The sequence below is a fragment of the Tasmannia lanceolata genome, unplaced genomic scaffold (assembly GCF_043159265.1).
Source record: "Tasmannia lanceolata isolate RefF3 unplaced genomic scaffold, GAP_Taslan_0.1 ptg000008l, whole genome shotgun sequence".
In the NCBI taxonomy this organism is placed as follows: Eukaryota; Viridiplantae; Streptophyta; class Magnoliopsida; order Canellales; family Winteraceae; genus Tasmannia; species Tasmannia lanceolata.
In genome coordinates, this window is record NW_027518685.1 from 21043047 (window position 1) to 21052260 (window position 9214).

General features: G+C 38.9%; 1 long non-coding RNA gene across 1 annotated transcript; it reads left to right on the plus strand.

Annotated features, from left to right (window-relative positions):
- Nucleotides 1-3609: 3609 nt before the first annotated feature.
- Nucleotides 3610-6327, plus strand: LOC143883414 (uncharacterized). Its single transcript, XR_013252379.1, has 3 exons — nt 3610-3953; nt 4155-4332; nt 4563-6327. It is a non-coding gene; the product is annotated as an uncharacterized LOC143883414 (long non-coding RNA).
- Nucleotides 6328-9214: the final 2887 nt, after the last annotated feature.

The following is a 9214-nucleotide window of genomic DNA, read 5'->3' on the forward strand; positions in this document are numbered from 1 at the left end:
CAAATGGCAGGATTAGGATGATCCAATGGGGCTGATTTTTAGGCCACACCCTATCCATGGAAGGGCCTTCCAAATGAATGTTTTGGACCCCCAAAAAATGTGGGCCCCCACCCTGTTTTTGCAAACGTGTGCAGGTCAGCTTACCTGCACACTTTTGCAGGAACCATTTTCTCATATATATATATATATATATATATATATATATATATTCTAAAAATGATTATAGTCATAGGAAATGTTATATTCGAACCTTTTTCTTCCTTCGGATAGCCCCTTGTAGTGTAAAAGGGAAGTCATAAATGTTATGTCAAGCAAGGTTGCTTGAAGCATTACACCCTAGGTATCTAGTTTGGAATGCCTAGTTTGTTGTAGGGCTGCAACTCGGGACGGGCGGGTCGGATTTTGGAGAACCCAACCCTACCCGAGAAATATCTCGGGTCGGGTCAGGTTTTTTTTCGGAAAACCCACGATTCCCAAACCCGGCCCCTACCCATGATAAATCTCGGGTCGGGTCGGGTTTTTTCACGTTGACGGAATTTTTTAAGGAAAATTCTTGTTTGGCAAGGCAACTCAACTCATAGAAGTAGAAATTACACTCACATTACACTTGAATCAAACAATGATGTAATTACACTCACATTACACTTGAATCAAACAATGCCGTAATCAAACAATGTTGTAATTACAATCAAACAATGTTGAATCAAACACTTGAATCAACTCAACTCATAGAAGTAGAAATTACACTCACATACAATAACAGTGGGTGCGTGGGTTTTCACTTTTAACTTTTAACTAACAATAGAAAAAAATGTACATACTATAACTTATGTAACTCGGGTCAGGTCGGGCCCCTTCAAACCCGGCTCGACCCGAAACCCATGAAACCTGAACCCAACCCAGGCTATTTTCGGGTCGGGTCGATGCGGGTCGGGTAAAACCCGGCTCGAGTTGCAGCCCTAGTTTGTTGCCTCCAACCCCTATATATAGGGATACACTAGGGTTATTGACTAGTTAATGGACTCTAGCCCATGTAGGCCCACTACACCGGTCCATTATCTTACTGGGCTTATATTAGAATATAATAGGGTTATACTATATGCCCAACAATAAATACACTGGTTTCTTTTGACCATTTATGGATGCGGGGTAAATGAGAAGGATAAAGATGAAGATTGAAATCTATTGTTCTTACATCTTAACGGATGAAATACAATGGCTGCCATGGGCACCTAAACCAAGTTTCAGGAGCGATGGCTTGGATCAGTAGTATTATTCATGCCTCTCTTGTTGCGAATGAAATAGAAAAAAGAGACAGAGAAATGAGTTGAGAATTTGAATGTCAGGATTTAATGACGCTTGGAACCGTTTTGAGAGTCCTCATTTTTGGTATAATGGAGTCTTTTTTTATGGAAAAATCTTTGGGATGCGGAACTGAAGGTTCCCAGAAAGAAAACCATAAATATACTTAATTGAGAATTTATATGATGGTCGGGCACCTAGCCCGTCTGATTTTGACGGTCGGGCACCATATAAAAACTCTCCTTAATTATTGAAGAATATCCATTAATAGCAGTAGATTCAATTTTAAAATTTAAACCTCAACCCTAGCAAATCCCTACGATTTAATATATACTACATATTGGTTGTATGTAGGGTTGCAACTTGGGTCGGGTTTTACCCGACCCGACCAGCATCGACCCAACCCGAAAATAGCTTGGGTTGGGTTCTTGATTCTCAGGTTTCGGGTGGAGCCGGGTCTACGATCCAAAAGCCCGCATGAATCTCGGGTCGAGCCGGGTTTAAAGGGGCCCAACCCGACCCGACCCGAGTTACTTAAGTTATAGTATGTATTTTTTTTTTCTAGAACTTTGTTACTTTAAAAGTGAAAACTTTAAAGTAAAACTCAGCACACACGCAATCACATGGACTCTTTCCATCTCTTGTTCGTTTCCCACCTTTAGCTCTAGGGTTTCAAGTTTCAACTAAATAGTTATTGCACTAAATAGTTTGTTGTTTATCTCATATGAGTATAATCATTTTCATTTGGTAATGCATCAATTTATTCTCTTTGGACTACTTATTAGTTAATGCACTAAAGAGTTTGCCATGCATGAGTTTTTCTACTTATATGAGTTGAGTTGCCTTGCCAAATAAGAATTTTCCTTAAAAAATTGCGTCAAAGTAAAAAAAACCCGACCCGACTTGACCCGAGATTTATCATGGGTAGGGCCGGGTTTGGGAATCGTGGGTTTTTCGGGAAAAAAACCTGACCCGACCCGTGTTGCCGCCCTAGTTGTATGCATGTCCAAATGTCGAAACTGGCATCGTAGTGCTGCCATGTGGCACCCCCGCTATAACAGCCATAAATTTTTCGATATTACCGCATTCAGCCTTTTTTTTTAACGCAAAAAACCCAAACCGTTGTGGCTATTCGATAACGTCACATCTTTTTTTCATTTTTCAAAAAGGGTGTGGCTTTTCAGAAACGTTTTATAACTTCCCTGTGGTGCTGTTATCCCACGGGGCAGCCATCCTGTAACCTGCTGTTATTTCAAACGCCGTTCAAAGGATATTAACTATGCATTTTCCAAACGCCAGCCATACTAAAATAGACATTTTGCAAACGTCTCTCTTATCTTTCCAAATACGCGTTCATTTAATTGATACTTATTACTGATTCTCTGCCTCTGAATTCATAAGGTTAGTGTGTTTGGCGTACCGTTTGAAATAGCGTTTAAAACGCCGTTTTGCAAAATGGCATTTTGGTTCAAAACAGCATTTTGCCAAACGGCGTTTTCATGTTTGGTTGGCCAGATCAAAACGGCATTTTAAACCGCAAACGGAGGTATTGTGTATTTGGTTGCAAATGCCCCAAAACGGAGTTTTAGTGGTAAAATGACCAAAAAGGGCATTGTTTGGTTGGCCTCAATGTAACTCAACTACTCTTTCATTAGGCCCAATATTAAAAGGTCATTAGGATCTCATTTAAACACTATTAAAATTAAACATCATTGCCAAAAAAATAAATGGCTATACCTTTGGGGTTCTTCTCTTTCTTCTTCTCAACAGCCGGATTTGCCGGATTTGACGGACGAGTGGAGGCGCTGAGGCAGTGAGGCGTGAGAGGGTTTGCAATTTTGCAAAGTAGATGAAGAAAGTAAGAAACTAGGGTTTCTTTTAATTCTTTTGTCTTTAGAAAATCAAAATTAAAAGATCATATAATGATATCAGCAGCCCCTTGTTTTGAATTAAATATTAACAATTTAATAAATTTGTGTCCTCAAGAATGATATTAACACCCCCACTTTTTTGGTATTTGATGTGACGCATAAAATTGCGCACATATACGTAAAAAAGGGTTTTGGTGAGGGCAAACTTGTAAAAACCCACACCAAAAAACTCCGTTCAAAACGGCGTTTTGCAAACGGACCTCCCCCCCTCCGTTTGCAAAACACCGTTTTGAGGGTTCAAAACGGTGTTTCAAACGGCGTTTCAAACGGTGGCTGCGCACCCAAACACTCCCAAACAGCCGTTTGGCCCCAAAACGATGTTTCAAACGCCAAACGATGTTTTAAACGGTACGCCAAACACGCAGTAAACGATCTTTCATTTACACAATTTATTTTTACATTTTTGGCTAATATAATTTCTCCACTCTCCCGATACGCAAAAGACGTTTCGAACCCAAAACCCAAATATGGAAGCTCTCTCTCTCTCTCTCTCTCTCTCTCTCTCTCTCTCTCTCTCTCAAGAATGTCAAACTTATCCATCCCTCTTACCATAGCCTGCACAAAACCCACAAATTTAGATCGCCACAGTCATATTTTCCACGATTTTTGCTGTCCTTCTATCTTTCTCCCTCCATCTTCAATCACTCATGCCATGCCCTTCCGCATTCCAGCATTTTTTTGATCAATTTTGCCATTGCCTTCTCTCCATTGCATGTCCAGGTTCGTTTTATTCCTTTTTTTGTTCCTCTGCGGATTTTGATTATATTTTCTAGGGCTTTTCTTTTCTTTTATCTGTCTTTAATTAATTCTGATTATATTTGAGATGGAAATTTGATTAATTTAATGGTTTATTTCTTGTAATGCTTTTCCTGTAACTGCTCTAATTTTTTCCTCAAGATAATGGTATTTGGGTTTATTCAGGATGTTAATGAATTGCTAATGTGGAAGTTGTTTCTTTGACCCTGACGATAGTACTCCCAAGACCCTGCAATATTGAGAAAAAGAGTAGTGGATGTGTGCAGTGTGCTACAAAGCACTTGCATGTGAAGAAACTTTGCAATGCCTTTCGTCATGGAAACACTGTTTTGGGCTTTTAGAGGTATTGTTTTGGGCTTTTAAATTCCATCTGTGTGTGTATTTCAATTTCCAAGTATATTTTTAAATACGCACACACATGTCAATACATCAGTGTAACTTTCACTAATGAAAACACTGAATTATTTTGAGATCTAGCGGTTTCGGATTTTGAGAATGCTTGGCTACCGTTCCATGTTGGATCTTGCTTTTATTTGAAGCTTAGTTATTAATGTTGTTGTGTACTGTTTGCAGGAGTGTCTGATAAAGTGTTCAGAGAAACATGGCTTGCAGCTGCATATGATTTATTGAGAAGAAAGTGCAGATTGGTTGTATGCATGTCCAAATGTCGAAACTGACATCCATATATTGTATTAATTACCAAAGACCCACATGTCCTATTTCAAGCAATTGCAGCTTTAACTTTTACACCAGTGTCTAAATTAAGTGAAGTTAAAATTTAGTAGTTTTCATGATGGGAGATTCACGTGAGATGAGAAGAAGATTTGTTTTATAATGAGTGGAGGTATTTTAAGAGGAAGGCATGAATGGGTTATAGACATTCTAAGGATGTAAATGGATATATTGTAGTAGGGCTGGACCATTCAATCGGCATATTCAATTCATCTAATGGTCGGGATCATCCTTTTCATGAGATACGTACCCTGAATCCGGACCACTCCTCTTTTCCAAGGTTTGTAATGGATTCCTACCTAGAAGTCCCTTCCCTCCCATGGATTGGTGGGTTTCTACTCTTACTGTGAGGCTTCGCCGACTAAGAACATAGGCTCTCACCAATAGAGAGCCCTGTTGAGTAGAAAGACAAGGGACACAAGACCTACCGGCACAGTTTAAGAATGATGTAAGCCAGGCCGAGGTGCCGGTCTGTTGGCGTTGAATTGGCAGATACGACCGAGGCACCCTAACAGTCTGTCAACTGTAATCAAAGGCGAATCACTTAAAGCCCAGCTAGTCTCAAAATTCCAAATGTGTGAAACACTCATCCACATGAATTTTGCTAACGTAAGCCACAAGAATCACACACAGCTCCGGAGAATATTAGCAAAGGAATTTCAAGTTGGTAAAATTTTCCCATTATAAGCAGCAACTATTTGACTGTATGCTAAAATTATATAAAATTCAGAACTTTCTATTATTTTTCTCCCAAAAAAAAAAAAAAAAAAATCCCTCAAGCGGATTGTTCACAATCACCACAAAGAGTTCTCATCTAAACATTTCTCAGATGCCAAATTGGGTGTGTGGGAGAGAAATATTGGCTCCAGTATAAGTTAAACAAACAACAAGTGCATCCGGCGCACGTTAGCATTTACTGGCTCATGTTAGCACCTGCCAGAAAAAAAATCATTCAGAATCAGAAAGGATTTAACGATACAGAGCACCTGAGATTTCAATTTCCAAAGGCGAAACCCCCAAAAATACATTAACGTACAAAAATATCGCATTATCCGTACCTATCTCTCCCCTGTTTCTCTCTCCACTACTCCGGAATCGTTACCAGCATGGGTCGCCAAGCCCTCTTAATCAACCGGTGCCGGAATCCCGCCGTTGCCGGCCGGAAATTAAGAAATCCGGCACGATTAATCACCGACGGTGTAAACCTCACGCCGTTTCCCTCGCCGGTTTTGGCTTCGAAAGGCGGCGAGGAGACGAACAGATCCTTCAATTTGTTGCTAAGAAGTCTCTTCTTCTCGCCTGGATTGGGATCAATCCTTTGCCGATCTGGATCCACGACTGGCGATTCTCCTCGGCGAGGAAATCGGCGACTTCCTGAACGGCTGAGAAGCCTCCGTAAGGTGGTTTTCCGGCGGCGGAGCTGGAATCCCGGGCTGGTATTAGGGCTTCTAGAAGGACTTGCAGCAACGGCACATTGAGTCGCGAGGAGTTTGAATTTCTGAAATGTCGCCATTTTTTCTCAATTTTTTTTTTTGTTTGTTTTTGATCGGAGAATAGGGTTTTGTTCTTCTCTACATGGTTTTAACTTCTTTTTTTCAGTCTTTCTTTCTTTCTTTTGCGCGTCGAGGGAAGGGAATGAAATGGCTTTTTCTTCTCTGTCTTCTTTTTCGTTTATTTATATTTCGTTTTTTATTTTTTGGGGCTACGAGAACGAGGAGTATTTGTCTTTTTATGCCACGTGTCAGATCAAACTCGCCCGAGCCATTCCTTTGGAATAAAAAAAAGGCTTAGCCGGCTTTCTTTTTTCCAGGGAGACGGTTATCTTGTCTCTTGTTGAATTACGATTTTACCCCTCTTAGCATAAAAAAAACTTGTTAATGATTAGATTACTACTAGTCGCGGATCCACTATGGTGGCTTTGTTTGGATTCCAAGAAAAATATTTTTACTTAGAAAATTTTTTTCTTCCGAAAATTTTAAAGGGATTTGTTAGGGACTTTCGTAGAAAGGCATTTCACAGCTGGTTGTTGCTTGAGAGAGCAGCCACCTAGGCTCACTTTAAGCAGATTTTGTCTTATTCATGTAAGGTGGCTGATCTCTCATGCAACAGCCAGCCGTGAAATGCCTTTCTGTGAAAGTCCCTAGCAAATCCCTTAATTTAGAGTGTCATTATCATAAATTGAAGCTCCCTCTAAGTAAAAATAGATTAGGGTTGTTTCAAGCTAGTTTTTTTTTAATGTGTAAAAAATCAGTTAGAGACTGTAGAAAATTTTTTCCTTCCCAAACTTTTCAAAAAATTCCATCATTCCAAAAATGCCTAAGTTACATCAGTGCATGGTTGTTATCCAAGCCGTTGATCTGATCGGGTGATTCAAGTGGCAGAGGATCAGAGCAACATTGTGTAAGGGGCCCACAAAAATTTGGATCGATTAATGGTGCAGGAGAATACATTTTCACAATCTTAAGCATGCAGAGTCATAAGATAGATGATTTACAACTAAAAATTCCCATTAAATGAAGGCTACTGATATTGGCACTGCCATATTTTGATGATTGCAGTAACTCATCTTTTCTTTTACTATTTAAACAGATGTCAAAGTTGAATACAGTTCCAAAAAAGCTCTAAAAGGCAGTTAAAGAAAGAGAAGCCGAGTTTTTGCAATTATCAAAGGATGATAGTGCCACCATCAGTAGCCTTAATCAATCGTTTATCCACAAGTAATTTGATCAATCAGCCAGGATCAATTGCTTTAAAATTGATCAATATATCTTTGAATATCCACCAACCTTGTAATAGTAAAAGAATGTGTTTTACAGGCTTTCCGTTTACTACTCCGTTAAAACTTCTACAATGTTTTAAACACCTTTAAAATGCATTTTAAACATATTAAACGTGTGTGTTTTTTTTTTGCCCCACTATATATTGTAAGTGAAAAGATTTTAAACCCACTGTATTGTGTTTTTGTTTTTTCTTTTACTACATTTTTTGAATCAATACAGTAATAAACTCGAACTTTTACTAACTTGTTTCTTGCCAGAATTGCCTTTGCTAGATAGATGTGATTGGTGTAGTGAGTGGGCCCGTCTCTAATATATGCTACATTGTGTCTACAGCTGGGACCGGTACATGAATTTAGGCATTTTTCATCAAATCAATTTGCCTTATTTGTTTTAGGCAACTGATTTCCGCACGACCATGTCTTGATAATGGGACTCCACACTCTATCTTACACTTCCCTTTGTAGGAATCGTAACAGCCTTTTGACTGCCAGTTAAAGGGATTTCTTATTAACAAAGCAACAAAGCATCATGTTGCCGATGTCAGTCTCCTTATATTATTGTAAATGACAGAGTGATATAGGTATGCATTATACCAATTTTTTAGGGAACTGATATCTGCACTAACCATATTTTGATAATAGCACTAGTGATGTAGTTTTACTATACTTTTAAATTAACTTTCCACAGCCATGATAGTACCCAAGATGCCGCACAAATCCAATAAGAAAAGTGTAAAACAAAGTGAGTAGTGTCGGTATGAAAATATGGTAGTGCAGTTATCAATGCATTGCTTCGGGTTGGATTTTTTTTTTTCAACAAAATGTAAAATTACTTAGAGAAAAGTCATAATTCGTGTAGTGCCATATGGATCCAAATATGTTTGGGACCACCTTGGCCATCCTAGCTTCAGTCCACTCATCCAATTTAGTCCATTTAGTTAATTTATCCTCTCTTAATGCTATCTACTTGAAATTTCAATGAGATACTATATACAATCTTCAAAATGAAAATTACTCTCATGAGTCTTCAATCTCGGGCAATTCTTAAAATGTTGCCTCAGCTCAATTTAATCTTCAAATGAGATTCTGACTTTGGCTTCGATGTTTCGTCCAAGTGAGGAGTTCCTGTAAGAGGCAACAGATCTTGGCGATTCAACATTGAGAAAATTACAGAACAATAGGGATTGAATTGAAATGAAAAATAAAACATACCGGAAGCCATGAATTGGGTTTTTCTTTCTCTCTGAGTTTCTCTTCGCTACACAACCGTCGGTGATGGAACCGGTTTCTTTCTCTTCAAGCGTGGATTCTCAAAGATTAAAAACGAATTTGTTGTGTGCAAATAGGACCCAAGAGTTCCCTTTTATAAGCGTTTGTGGGAAGAGATGTGACTCCTCATCACGCCCATCCCTCTCCCCAAACGTCTCTTTACTTTCATACCTTTTCACATAAAGTCTTTTCATTAATGACTTTTCACAAAACCAATTAACTAACCAAATGATCTTGACCATCGATCTTGCAAAAGCCACATCCACCGTTAGGATTATTTCCTAACATTCTCCCACTTGGCTAGCAAGATCTTTGAGCCAAACATAAGGATCATAACTTTGAATTAGTTAGATAATAAACCAACATTCCGTTTAGCAAAAACTACCAACAATAAACCATGTAACCATTGGGTCACCAACTCTACCCAATAGCCTACCCCATGATT